The sequence below is a fragment of the Pleurodeles waltl genome, chromosome 1_1 (genome assembly GCF_031143425.1).
Source record: "Pleurodeles waltl isolate 20211129_DDA chromosome 1_1, aPleWal1.hap1.20221129, whole genome shotgun sequence".
In the NCBI taxonomy this organism is placed as follows: Eukaryota; Metazoa; Chordata; class Amphibia; order Caudata; family Salamandridae; genus Pleurodeles; species Pleurodeles waltl.
Window position 1 is genome coordinate 882,881,544 of NC_090436.1, and position 15,719 is coordinate 882,897,262.

Below are 15,719 nucleotides of genomic sequence, written 5' to 3' on the forward strand. Positions count from 1 at the left end.
AGTTCCTCTGATCATTCTCACATTAATGGGAATGATGACTGGAGTTCTGATCTTCAGTTGGTGCTGAGGTATGTGCAGGTCACTGCAGCAGCTTTTCCTCTTGATGACAGCAGAACCAGATAATGTTCCTTGTTATTCATAGTGACCCCCTCTGACATACTCCTCATACCAGTGATGGCACAGTAGTAATTTCCTCTTCACGGCATCCTCCTGTGGCATACACAGACACTGACTTCGCTTCCCACACAGGCAATTACCCAATTGGTGCAACCACAGCTACCTTCACAGCAGCCCCCTTTGGCATATGGACTCAGCAACTTGAATCTGCCCACGGCAATGACATGATCGGTACAGCAGCCATCTTCTCACACCTCACTACTGGGATCCTCTTGCCAAGATCCTCCACTCAACTTTGCTCCTTCCAAGTGCTCTCCTGTTTCTCACAGAGCACATCGGTCTTGGCAAGTACACAGGCACTGGTGGTCTAGGCCCCAGGAGCAGGTGGTCATTGATTTCCTCTCACCCAGTTGGCAGACTGGCAGACCTTAGACCCAAAGCCTAGTCACTGGCAGAAGTCTTGCAGAGCCTCTCCTCCCTGACTTACAGCATGATTGGCTAACTGACAGTTGACTATTTTGGGGGCCTTGAGCTCCCCTTCTTATAGCCCATTCTAAACATCAAATGTGATTTAGACACTGAGGCCCTCATTCCAACCCTGGCGGTCTCTGACCGCCAGGGCGGAGGGCAGCGGAAGCACCGCCAACAGGCTGGCGGTGCTTCCTGGGCTATTCTGACCGCGGCGGTAAAGCCGCGGTCAGAAAAGGGGAACCGGCGGTTTCCCGACGGTTTTTCCCTGGCCCAGGGAATCCTCCATGGCGGCGCTGCTTGCAGCGCCGCCATGGGGATTCCGACCCCCTTCCCGCCAGCCTGTGTCTGGTGCCACTGGCATGGGCAGTGCAGGGGCCCCCTAACAGGGCCCCACAAAGATTTTCACTGTCTGCTTAGCAGACAGTGAAAATCGCGACGGGTGCCACTGCACCCGTCGCACCCCTGAAACTCCGCCGGCTCCATTCGGAGCCGGCTTCATTGTTGCAGGGGCTTTCCCGCTGGGCCGGCGGGCGCTCTTTTGGAGGGCGCCCGCCGGCCCAGCGGGAAAGTTGGAATGGCCGCCGCGGTCTTTTGACCGCAGGGCGGTCATTCGGCGGTGACCGCATGGCGGGCGGCAACCGCTGCCCGCCGCGGTCAGAATGACCGCCTGAGTCTTCGAAGTTTGTGATGGGGCTGCTTCTATTTGTTCTGTCCTTCTTCCAGAAAACAGCCTGTCACAAAAGGAATGGCTCAAAATCTGATAGCTCTACTCCACAGGCCACCGGAGTGACTAGTGTTTCACTGCTGGATGTCAGACACAGTGATATTTGCTTTAAAAGGTTATCCCTACTATTTATGATTCTCTGTTCCACCCAATCTTCTTCCTGAGATATGCCCAAGCCTCTTTCCAATGACTCCCTGAATCAAAGAGCTCCCTTTGAGGTGTACTGAAGAGTCTGGATCTCCTTTTCCTAGTACTTGTCCTACTCAGCTCTCACAATTGCAGCAATCCACCAATCTGTCTAGGAGGATTCCTCTACCTCCACATGCTCCTCAAGTCAGCCCTGGGTCTCCCAAAATGGAACCAAGAGTAATCAATGTATTGTACCATTCACATGCACATATACACACTCCACACACTGAACCACACTCTTGCTGCACAGTGCTACATACTAACATGATGTAGGCCAAGGGTGAGATAAGCACACAGCAGTGGACCTTTAAATGAGTGAACCTGTAGTCCTCACTCCAGTGACACAGGTAAAAAGGCCTGTTTACTCCTACTGATCACTACACATTATGCAGCCACCACCGTGCTCATGCTACTTAACTCATAGCAAAAGCAGAAGCCTTTCGCCATTATGAGGGTAGCACTTTGGGTGCATTTCCAAGTCCAATGAGACCACATGCAATGAGACAGGCATATGTCATGGTGCATGTGCATGATCTGTGTTTACCCTTGACGACAAAAATCAGCACAAAGAATCAAGATGACTCTGACACACCAAGGGAAGAGGCCTGTCCATCACCATGCGAGGGTCTGGACCATATATAATACTATAATATACTACTTTAATATAATACTAAAATACTAGCACAGTTAGTGATAGTGAAAGGAAAGACCATTATACCTATACCAATTGGCTTCCATTTCATAACTGTTTCATGTTATTGAGCTATGTTTGGCTAAAGTGGTACTGTTGGACAGTGTCATTTCATTTTTGCACTGTATATTAATTATGTTGCACATAAGGCTACTACAGCTTGGAATGGATGTGAAGTCCATTGAATGAGAGTTTCATTTTTATACCAATTGGTTTATATTATGTAACCGTTCCAAGTCATTTAGTTATTTTGGTTTGACTTACATTGGTGAGAATTGGGTCATTTTTCACTTTTGTTATTTATTCATAGTTGCATATGATGATTGTAACCATATAATCAAGACCATATTGTCCAGCAAACCTCGCACAGAGACCCCTTTCCTGCACTGAGTGTCCCTATGCTGGATTGTTTTTTGGCTATATATATATTTCAGCAAATGCTCCGCACTCCTGTAACATCCTGTAATTCATCTTTATTGAGAATTTAAGGTGATCAGTTTTTCAACTCTTACGAGTCTTGCTCACGGCTAGTGAGTCCTACGTCGATTTCACCTTTTATGCAATCGTCCGTCCTGCCCATTATGAGGCATGTAGTTAATCAACATTAACATAAGCACTTCTTTTAAAACAAACAAAACAATGGCAAGGCATTTTTCTAGTGCATCTCATAAATGTATGTTACAAAAATGTGCACATATATAGATACATTGGATGCAGCTTAGTTGTAAACGCGTTTTGAATATTTTACTTCAACCGCATCAGACATGCGTGTGTGGTTCTAAGGTTGCAACTTTAAGCACTATGCAGTTTGTATATGTAAGCAGCGTTGTTGATTTTTAGACTGATTTTGATAACTAGAGTGGCCTAAACCCACCCATAATGTATTAATATAACTCACAGATTGTTGAATGGTACACAGTCCAAGCACTTTCTAACCTTCAATGTCTGGCGAAATACTATCTTGGGAGGCGCAGAATCTCATATAATTCTATAGTGGCCTAATCCTTTTATAAGGGTGTATCTGGGATAACCTGTGTTTCCTGCATATACTCTTGTATCCGACCAGTTTTCAACAAATCCAATGGTAATACAGTAACCCCGGAGTTGTAGGTCTCACTGCCAATGCTAATGCATCCACTAATCACAGCTCCTTTTTCTCCCTGCAGATTCTGTAACTAGAGTACAGGTACCAGAGGGTGAAATACCAAATATATTGAGAATCAGCCTTCCTCCCTCAACAGCAGTGGAGTGAACTGCTTAGATTAATGATCGCTAATTATGTCAGTATTAATTAAAGGTGGGAGTGGGACCGATCATGATCATGAATCGAGCGTATCTGAGTATTTTGTGATGTGAACATTGGCTTTATTAGTGATTTGGCCATTAAATATGGACATTACCTATTGCTGTGAGGTAGTCTGGGCTTTATCCGTTATGTGAGATCATCGCACTCCTACCTCTAGGCTGTGAAGTGCACGCTTTTAATTGTAATTGTATTTTTACATGTCTTACTACACCTGGAATTGTTGAAGGGACAGTAATGTAAAAAAATTGCATTACACACAGTGTTGATATTAACGAAATCTATATTTTGGAAGTGTCAAGCACTAACCTGTTCGTCACACGGAAACATATGTTGACAAAGCTTAAGCTGCTTGTTCCCAATTCCACCTAAATTTTGCCTACCTCCCACTTAAATACATATGATTAGTACCACAACGTCCCGGGGGAAAGGGGATGGATGAGAGGAGAGAAAAACTGGAGTCTCAGGGCTGGATCAGGACGCCTAGTGATGGTTCTTGAAGAGCCGTCAATCAGTCCAATAAGTAATATCTCATAACCCATGTATACTCTACTGTTAAACTATGATGTGCAAGCTATATATACCTGTCGGGTCCCTTTTCCCGCTTTTGATGGCTCTCCCTCCCTCTAGGAATTTTTGGAAATGATATGGATTACCTGTTATGAAATTAGAGCCTTGAACCTCATATACTGTCTATAACTACTCCCACTGTAATCCCAGATTGGTCCTTCGTCACCTCAATTAAGCCTAACTAGATGTTCCTGGACATTCAGTGGATATCTTGTGTGCTTCACCCTGATGAGATTTCCCAAGATGCTGACTCACTCGACTCATTGACATTTACATAGGCAACAATAATAAGAACAAACTCTCAGGGAATTAGATTCTCCAAATATTCATGGGTTAATCATTGTACTGAGCTAGTATTGCGAGGAACGCAATTCAGTGTTTAAATCACATCGAAAACATACGGGTTTATATCAAGGATTACAGTTCACATTGTATTACTATGAAAACATAGGGTTAACCAACAGCGTTCAACTTCATGAACAACCGGCTTATCACTGTTACATCACTGCATAAATTTGAGCATGGCAAAGATAAGCTTCAGCTTTGTTTAAGCGCCAAACACAGAATGTTCTGCATCACCAGAAACAATTTGAAATAATGCAAATGCCACTTTGAACTCAGTGATAATAAGAGTTTTCACAGTATATTGATTTCATAATTATAGTTCAATAAAAACTTCTTTGTGTGTATAATGCTAGCAACTACAATAAGCGTAATAGCATGACAAGCAGCGAACACCTCGATGACCTTAAAAAGTAAAAGATGTGCCCTTTTAGGCACACCGCATCCTGGAACATTCGCTTATCAAGTTTCAAGTCAGCAAGTATCAAGTTTTAGCAATACATTTTCTTAAACCACATACAGCGTCTTGCTGCCCTTTTAAGGGTTAATTTCCTCGGTCTCTTGTTTTTCCAGAAACGACCTCCAAGATGCTGGACAGAACAGAACATGAAGATTAAAAGCAGAGGAGCAGAGATTCCTTCTCTGCAGCCAGTGACCTTTACAGCATGCAAGTCACTCAGGCCGGGTGTGGTTTAAATGCCTGTTGCATACAGCCACACCCAGTCTGAGTCATAGGGAGCCACACCCAGTCTGAGTCATAGGGATGCTGGAGGCTTATGCAACACGTGTTCCCAAAGAAGCATTGGTCTCTAACAAACATTAGTTTTAACAAGCACTGGTCTCTGCAAACAAGCATTGGTATCTGTAAACAAACATTGATCCCTTGAAAAGCAAATGATCAACTCAGAAGTTTTTTACTGGGGCATATACAGGTTTGCAGGCCTGACAGGAAGCACCATTTTATCTTAAACATTTTGAGCGCTTTGTAGCAGTTTATCTTATATTGTGTGTTTTTCAAGTTTAAAATAACAAATTACATATTCACAGTGCTTTCTGTCACAGGCTGTGACCTCGTAGCACTAAAAATACACAAGTCTCATTTCCCCACACAGACCTCTGCAGTGCATGAACTAATATAGGTTTTGTAATGTACTATAGTGTATTTCTCATTCAGTAACACCTTTCTTGATTTTTTTTTTATTAATCTGCGTTAAGTTATGTTAGATGTAGCTACCTAACGGAGAAAGACCAAAACAACTTACAGAATATTTTATTTTTTTAACCACTGTTTTCACCCCGCCCCCAAGCTCACTGGGCATACCCCCTCTACAAGCAGCATCATATTTCCCATAAATTTTTTAATGCCCTTTGAGCATTGGGTTAAATGCGCTTTTGGGCTATCAGGGACCGCCGGGGAGCCTCAAGGGCATTCAATGATGGCAAGAAAATGTCTTTTGTCCTTCAAATAGGCCAGCAGTGCTGTGACAACAGGCCTAAGGTAATAACCCACATATCTGGAAGTGTTCTCTAGAAGGGACCCTATAGAAGATACAGTGGGTCTCCCCGGGGATTCCTGGCATTCTTTTGCAAGTTAGGGAGGAGATATAGAATGTGAATCTTAGATTTATTTGGTTTGAGAAAGTGATATTCTTCCCACTCTAAAAGTCCTTTGTCTCTCCAGTTTGTGAGTAATTCACATTAAGCTTGTTCTGCCTGCCTGACTTCCAACCTACTAGAGATAGTGCAGCAGGTCTCATCAGATAGTTGCTTTCTGCCCTCCTTCAAATACATTTATTTGGACAGTACCACAACATTGCCACCTTTCTCTCATTCGTGTATCACTATCTTAGGAACAGACTTTAGCCCTTCTATTACCTAAAACTGTTTCCATGTCAGATTGCTACGTGTGTGGGAGTATACATGCCTCATACTTTTGAAATCTTTAATCACCCCTTTCTCAAACACATTAATGGCGTCACAAGATATCATAGGCAGAAAAGCAGATTTCGGTTTGAAATTGCTACGACAGTTCATACCCACTTTAGTATAGAACTTAAACAAATTGAAGTACGGATCCTCATAATGAGAATCCCCATCCACTGAAGCAGATAAAGTGTGCAACAATTCAATGTCAACAATTTGTAAATCTCTCTCTACATATGTATCACCAGTAGGAAGTTATAATTGAGACCATTTTTTCCAGAGACAGAGCGTTTTTTTGCCAATAACCTTAGCGGCGTTTGACAAATCTTCAACATTTTCAAAATGTATTCTTCAGTCAATTCAGCTGATGTGTTGAAAGTTTTGGGGTGATTTGTCAAGCAGCGGCTGAGAAAAAGGGGGGACCAAAACACTTTTCCCTATTCTATGTCAATGGGTTTTTCACATGTTTTAACACAACTACAGCCCGAACCACTGAATGGAATTACAGCAAATCGAGCACAATGCTAGCTCTCGGTCCAGAAAGAGTGTTTTTTTTATTTGCTGTAAATTCATACAGAGGTTTTGGAATAATTAGAGTTTAAACAATATAGACATCTAGGCATGCAGATAATCCGCAGATCCACTTTTCCCCATGCTGACATCTGATTGGCTGCCAACACTTCAACAAGGAAGTGTTGGTAGCCATCTTGGGGCTCGGCTTCAGCCAAGTGCCACAAACAAATATATAAAAAATAAAAGGGGCCATGGTGGAGTCACCCTGAGACCCTGACCTTGGTCTAAAGGTCCTCTACGGGCCCTACCAGGGCTAAAAAGCATTTTTGAAAGAAATCTGCGGATGGATCTGCTGATTTTTCAGAGATTTTATTTTAAAATAGGGCAGTCTTGCACCCTTTTCTTTGATTTTGCACCCATGTGGGCCAGGTCCAGTGGGGCATTCGGGGCTTGTATTAGCCCTGGGGGCTGCCACCTCCCCGGGGTGAGCAGAGACAAATTTGCAGGGCCGCATGTTCCCCCTACATCCCATGGACCACCGCCTCCCTGGGGATAACAATAATTTGATATGGAGGATGCCCAGATGGCCTCACCAGAGGCCTGTTAACTGCCACCTCCCCGGGACTAAAGATTAAATTAACACATGGTGCTTGCACATCCCTCCTGCAGTCCCGGGGACCGCCACATCCCAGCAAAAAAGACTAAATTAACACGGGGCCCATGCCGCCCCCTTGCAGCCCTGGGGACCACCACTTTCCCAGGGTGATTCATTACATTTTAAGGGGTGACCACAGAACCCCCCTTGCAGCCCCAGGGATCGCCACCTCCCTGGGGCTAAAAGCAGATAAGGAAGGGGCTCTGTTGTGGTCCCCAGGCCCTGGGGAGCCCCACCTCCCTGGGGCACTTTTCAAATGCTGGATCGAGCCATGTGACCCCCTCAAGGAGCCAAAAATGGCCCTGGGGACCACCCCCAGGGCCAGCTCCTGGTATGTCCCCAGTACAGCTCCCACGAAGACAGAGCAAACACTCTGGTTCCAGCAAGCGAGAGCTGTCAAACAGCTCCCGCTTGCTCTAAGCAAAGGTTTCCTCTGTTTCCTTGGCCACAGACATACAGGCAGTGAAACAGAGGAAACAACTGCTCTCAAAGGCAGGGAGCTGCCTCTTAGCAGATCCCTCTCTGTTACAGCAATGCCAGCTCCCGAGGAGGCAGAAAGCCGGATGGGACCGTCGGGGCCCTGAGGTTCCCCCTGTGGCCCCATTGCACACTGGGTGCCCTGCTGGGCACCAAGGACAGATAGCAGGGCCCAGGGGGATGGGGTCCCTGGGGCTGAGATCAGCCCAAGGAGGAGGGTCCACATGGCCTCCTCACAAAAAATAAATATTTATTAAGGTCGAGTCCCAAAAGATGGTTTTTCCGGGAATTTATTTGGCTGGGAGAGGGTGGCCCCTTCCTCTGTTTATTGAAGGCTGCATCTTAGGGGATGGGGTCCCTGGGGCGAAATAGGCCCGGGTAGGAGGTCCGCGTAGGCCCTCCCCCACACTGGACTTTTACCCAACGAGGTAGCACTTACTAACTAACCAGTAGAAAGTGTTCCAGAAGGATAGACACTTGTTGGATAAACGAACAGGTGTGTTTCTGTTCTGGCCATGATGCTCATTTCACAAAATTTAGACCTCATCAGGACAGTCTTTCAAATATGAACATAGCAGGAGCCCCAGTTTAAGCTCCTCTTCTGGAAAGGATAAATGATCCTAACTCCTGGGCTTGGCGAAGGCAAAGCAAGTGTGTTTACTCTGCAATTCCATATTGAAAAGTGATCTGAAACCCTTTGTGAAGGTGAATGCATCTTTCATCTTTTGGAGCGCAATCAAACACTCTCACACCCACTTTCAGACCCACATAGATCCTCTCACACCCAGATAGACACTCCCACAGACACTCTCACACCCAGAGACACCCTCTCACACCTATTCTCACATCCAAAGAGACAGGTCCTGCTGCCAACTCCTGCTGCATATGGCCAAAGGCCATGTGCAGCGCAGGGTTGGGTGCTTAGGGGGGTTGGCTGCAAGGACTGGGAATTCCACCTTAAAAAAACATAGAAATTCACTGCAAAAAATTAAGGTTACAGGGACATTATAATTAGGAAATAGAATAAATAAACCTTAGAAATTAACTTAAAAAAACAAAGGTGAAAGGTTAGGTTCTATACTTACTCACAACAAACTAGAGAAATTCAGCAGTTATACTTAGAGTTATTTCAAGTAACTATAACATGCGGCCTGAGGTAATTATAACTCGCACCCTCTCCATGCACTGCTAATTACCCCAGACATTACAGCACTCATGACAACTTTTATACCATCAATAAAAATATAAATTAAACATTAGAAGTTAAATTATTGAAGAAAAATCTATGCTTGGAGGGGGCGCGAGTTATAGTTACCTTAGAGCATGAGTTCTAGTTTAGTTCAAAATGTTAATAGTGTCACTGACATGTTCACCTAATTATAACGTTATTTTAACTTTTCACTTTCTTTAGTGAATTTCTACGTTTTTTTTTTTAAAGCAGTTTTTTTATCACACCTAACTATAATGTTACTTTAACCTTTGTTTTTTTCAGGTAATTCCTAGTGTTGGCTTTATGTAAAATATGCCTCTGGTGTACAACCAGGCCCTGCGGCAAGCCCTCCACAGGTGGAGATACCCACACTGCGCACAGCCTCTTGCCATGCACAGCAGGCAATTGGCAACAGCTGGAGCCAGCAAGATTGCTTACTTCTAATGTGGAAGAGACAGGACCAAACAGGCAGAGCTAGTGGGTGATTTGGTACCTTTCAATACTGAGCAACAAATAAAAGGGAGAACTGTGGACTCTGCCCTCAGACCAGAAGACAAGAAAGAAACCGTATGTCTTGGACAGTCACTACAGAAGAGATTGCACTCCAATAAGTGAATGATGCAGTTACCTTCATCAAATTTTCAAAATCATTTTGCAAGGTGCAGGTAAAGAGAAACCATCAGCCCTGGAAAATGGCAGGAATGCCATTCTATCTATCTATCTATCTATCTATCTATCTATCTATCTATCTACCTATCTATCTATCTATCTATCTATCTATCTATCTATCTATCTATCTATCTACCTACCTATATCCTAATGAACACAGAGATGGCCTAGAGGCCTGTAGGTATTTCCTGAGATCCAGATAGATTAGCTTGCTAGAACATGTAGAAATGATCATGGAGATGTTACAGTTTTGCTTGTCCCACAAAGTCTTTCTTTTTTATATCAACTATTATCTACAAAAGAAAGAAACCACCATGGGTACATCTTTTGCCTCCACACATGCCAGTCTGGGATATGGGAGACAGAAACGATCTGGACTGGATAGAATTCACAAATCTTGAAGCACATGATTTTATGGGTGTATTATATTAACAATCTGTTTTTAATCTGGGAAGGGAGTGAGAGAGACCTCACCAACTTTAAAATTCACTCAATAACAACCCCCAGAAATCAAACTTCACCTATCATATCAGTGCCAAGGAAATCACCTATCCTGACCTAGAAATCTACATACAGGATGGCACAATGTGCACAACAATCCACAGGAAGCCCACAAGTTGTAATAGCTTACTACATACCAACAGTGGACACCTAAGGGCACTTAAATTGAGTATAGTACTCGGCAAACTCCTCAGAGCAAGACGTAGCTGCTCTGAGGACAGTGAATTTGCCACACATGTGATTTCTCCTTCGAGGCACTCAACAGTCAATACTAGATAATGTGCTTAAGAGAGCCTGGCAGAAAAAAGAGAAGAACTACTGATCCCAGAAAGGTAGCTTCAAGAACTGAGGATTCAAGCAATGATATCAGGTATATTATGGATTTTGATACCTCAAGTTATGAGGTGAGGGAACTTATAAAAACACATTTGAAGTTGCTCACAATGGATGACACTTTGAATCAAATATTGCCTGATCATCCTAAGATTGCTTATAAAAAGACAGCTTCACCAGGAGATCATTTAACAAAGTGTTTTATGGGAAGCAGCAAAACTGATCATTCCAACTGGCTTACAACAAAACAAAACGGCTTTTGGCACTACTTGAAGTTTAAAGCTTGTTCCTATGGCCAAAATAAGACAAATTGTAAGCTTCATAATGAAAAATCAACGATGATAAAAGAATGGAGAAACAGTGAGACAATTAATTTGGTATATGTCCTGGAGTGTAAGTGCAGAAAGAATTATGTAGGGAGCACCCTAAATAAGCTAAAACTACAGATTCTACAACATCTACGGGCCACTTGTAATAAGGAGTTTACATAAGCTATGGCCAAACATATCTGGGAAAGCCATAATAGTAACAAACTGGAGATGAGTTATTATGGCGCTCAACATCTCATGAAGATGACCAAAAGTTGATTCTGAGAAGGTTGGAGTCTAAATGGATCATCTTGATGGGCATAGGGGTACCATGGGGATTGAATACAGATGCAGGATTACATGTACAACTATGATGACTACATCTATCTGGTACCCTGCATTTTTGCATGTGCTACATGTATTCTTCAGTTCTTGATTGTATGTAATTCTGAACTCATGCTTTCTGCTATTTGGTGCTTTTGCCTGAGTCTCTCCAAGATCCTGGTTTTGCAACTCACAGTGTTCCCATTATGAAAATCAATGTGTCTGTATTCTGCAATTTGGGTTTTTGGTATCATGTGTCAGTATTCATTTATTTCACTTAAAAATTGAATGTTATGTTTCTATGTATGAATGAATGGAGGACACATATGACACTTCAATTGAGGGTGGGTTAATTCTGCACTAGTCTCTTTCTCTTTAGTACTTTACAAGATCAGATGGTTTCAAGATATTGCATAAACTCTGAACCAGGATCTCTCGTGGATAAGAATTGAGGGGTCATGCATTTCACACTTTAATTGATAATTTGTCTTTTTTCAATATGTACTTCACTTTCAGCACTTTATGTGCCAGATGGCTCACAGATGCTGCATAAACTTGCAATGTCCTCATTATGAAAACTATGAAGGTGGTCATTACAACCCTGGCGGACGGTGTTAAATCGGCTGTAAGACTGCCAACAGGTCGGCGGTAAAAAAATAGCAATTCCGACAGTGGCGGAAACCGCCAACAAAGACAGCCACTTTAACACTCCGACCGCCATGGTGGTACAAACAAACAGCGCGGCGGTCACCGCCAACAGACAGACGGGAGACAATGTACCGCCTACACTATTGTGACAGGCCAATCCGCCACCTTTTCCGGGGCAGATACACCGCAGATAAAAACACGGCAGAAACAGGAATTTCGAAGGGAAAACGCTCACCTCTACACACTCCACGAGGAACGAGGACACCATGGAACCGGAACTCCAAATCCTACCTGCGATAGTCTTCCTGCTCCTCTACCAGGAGCACGAACGCCGGCGGCGAAGACCACAGTGAGTACTGCACCTATGACACAGGGGAGGGGGGAGGCAAAAAACAGGGACACACACACGCAACACCCCCACCCTCACCCACTACAACACACACACTAATGCACATCAATACCTCACAGTTACACCCCCAAACCCCCACGGAAGAATGCAAAGACCAAAGAAAATGAGTGTAACCATTGTAATATATTAAAAACAAGTAGACAGAAATATATATATATACACAATGTACAAAATAAATACCAGGCATAGAAGTCCAGGTACTGCACAAAGAAAGTCGGTAGAACACTGGGACCACACGGTATGGGCGAGGCCCACACAAGATCCCCGACCATGATGGAGAGAACACTGCAGGGGCATCAGAGAGCAAGAAAACAGGCACCTCAGGGGGAGGGAAAGGGGGGGCACCTCAGCCGCTTGAGTGCACGATGCCAAATCCACGAGGGGGCCACATGCCCACTGTTCCATCCTGGGGAGTGCAAAGCCACAGTCTCTCAAGTCTATACAGTGGGTGGTTTGCCCACTGTAACATCCTGGGGAGTGCAAAGCCACAGTCCCTCAAGTGGATAACAGTCTCCACTGGTTCTGGAGGGGGACTGTTGCCCAGAGTGCTTCATCCTGCGAAGGACAGAGGTAGTGGATGGATGTCTCCACTGGTTCTGGAGGGGGACTGGTGCCCAGAGTGCTTCATCCTGTGAAGGACAGAGGTAGTGGATGGATGTCTCCACTGGTTCTGGAGGGGGACTGGTGCCCAGAGTGCATCACTCATCCTGTGACTGACCCAGTTGCGTCAGTGCCCCTGCCGCTCATGGGTTAGCGGTGCTTGAGTTGGCGGTGCCTTGTTCAGCGGTGCTTGAGTTGGCGGTGCCCTGTTCAGCAGTGCGTGATTTGGCGGTGCCCTGTTCAGCAGTGCTTGAGTTGGCGGTGCCCTGTTCAGCGGTGCTTGAGTTGGCAGTGCCCTGTTCAGCGGTGCGTGATTTGGCGGTGCCCTGTTCAGCGGTGCTTGAGTTGGCGGTGCCCTGTTCAGCGGTGCTTGAGTTGGCGGTGCCCTGTTCAGCGGTGCTTGAGTAGGCGGTGCCCTACTCAGCGGTGCTTGAGTTGGCGGTTCCCTTTTCAGTGGTGCTTGAGTTGGCGGTGCCCTGTTCAGCTGTGCTTGAGTTGGCGGTGCCCTGTTCAGGGGTGCTTGATTTGGTGGTCCTTCACGGCCCAGCGGAGCTTGTGTGGAGGTCCTTCACAGCCCAGCGGGGCTTGTGCTGGCGGTCCTTCACGGCCCAGCGGGGCTTGTGCTGGCGGTCCTTCATGGATGGGCTGGGGCTGGCGGTGGCCTCCTGGGCAGCTGGGCTGGGGCTGGCGGTGGCCTCCTGGGCATCTGGGCTGTGGCTGGCGGCGGCCTCCTGGGCAGCTGGGCTGGGGCTGGCGGTGGCCTCCTGGGCATCTGGGCTGGGGCTGGCGGTGGCCTCCTGGGCAGCGGGGAGGATGGCGGTCTTCTCCGCCGTGCAGCCCTTCCCAGACTTGCTGGGTTTCTTGTGGCCCTTCCCCACCTTGGAAGGTGGCACAGCTGATTCCAAACTCCCAACGGGACCCCTGGGAGCGGCTTTGGTGGCTGGAGTCTTCCCCCTCTCCGGCCGGGCACTGGCCAACTTCTGATGCTTCACAGGTGGGGGACAGGCTGTGCTGTGGCTCTGTGCCACACTGGCTGTCCTGGTGGCCGGTGCACTCCACATACCTGTGACTACAGGCACCACTGGTCCCGGAGATGTTGTGGCTGAGGTGCTACTTCGGGACCTATGAGATGGGTGGGGTGGGGGAGGTGTGGGAAAAAGGTCAAGGCTGGACAGGAAAATTCTTTTGGACACACTGGGACGGGTAGCTGGAGGGGGTTTGGGAGTGGAGGAAGACGTGGTGGTAGTAGGAGGTGCGCGTTTGGTGACTTTGGGTGCAGGTGCATGCGCTGGAGGCTGTCGGGAGGTGGATGGCTGATAGGTGGGTGTGTGCCTGCGTTTGTGTATCTTGGGAGGGGGCGTCACAGACACACTGGGAGAGGACACAGGGGACATGTGGGGGTGGTGACTGCACATGAGCGGGGTGTGCTTGTGGGTGTGCTGGTGAGGGACGTAGTGGCTGTAGAGGTAGTGCATGCAGGTGTGAGTGTAGACGAGACTAGGAGGGAGGAGGGAGACGACGACAAGGGGGACACAGTGGAGGCAGTGGATGTTGGTGTGTCTGCATGTGTGTGTTGCTTGCGTGAGTGCCTGTGTGATGTGTGGTGCTTATGTTTGCCTGAGCTTCCCTTGTGTGGTGAGGTGTGTGCAGGCTGGTCTGATGGTGTGCTTGGGATAGGAAGAGGTACAGGGGATTGGGTCTGGGTGGAGGAAGTTGGAGGGGGGAGGCTAGAGACAGGGACAATGGCTGCCATCAGTGCTGAGGCCAGAGTTTGAAAAGCTCGGTGAAGGGCCGCCTGACCAGAATGAATGCCCTCCAGGAATGCATTAGTTTGTTGCAACTGCCTTTCTACACCCTGGATGGCATTCAAAATGGTAGACTGCCCAACAGTGAGGGACCTGAGGAGGTCAATGGCCTCCTCACTGAGGGCAGCAGGGGTGACTGGGCAGGGCCTGAGGTGCCTGGGGCGAAGGTGATGCCCAGCCTCCTGGGTGAGCAGGCACGGGGCGAAGGCTGAGGGGCTGCTGGGAGGGCGGTGCCACCACAAGGGAGCTCCCATCAGAGGACGAGTCCGTGTCGCTGGTCTCAGCTCCTATCCCCGCCGTGGAGCTCCCCTCGCCCTCCGTCCCACTGGTGAATTCTGAGTCCGTAGTCTCGCCCTCCAGGGCCATGTGGGATGCAGCTCCCTCGTGCTCCTGTGCCACTGCTCCTCCACCTGATGATGGTAATGCACACAAGAACAGGAAGACCACAAAAAGGGGGGGAGACAGAAGAAAGACATGTTGAGTGCATGGATTACTGCTACCGTTGGCGGACAAGACAGACACAGAAGCCCCCTGTACTACGCCGCGCTCTTGGGCTCCACAGTTAAATTCCTGGGAAATGGCATACAAGGCTATGGACGACATCTGCACACATAGATGACACAGGGGCATGAATAGCTGTACTTGACACTCTACAGAGGTGGGGTGGGGTGCCACAGGGCCTGCCTTACGAGGGGCCTAGCCTATGGAACTCGCCCTGGCCTAGGGAAACCCACAGCCCTCCTCCCCCACCCAGACAACTCCACTGCGCGCAAAGTCCACAGAATGAGAGTGTACTCACCCCCTTGTGTCTGCTGTGATGCCCTCAAGTGCCCATCCAACTCCGGGTAGGCCACCGCCAGGATCCTGAACATCAGGGGGGTTATGGTGCGACGGGCACCCCTCCCACATTGGCAGGCCATCCCCAGCTGAGCCTCCA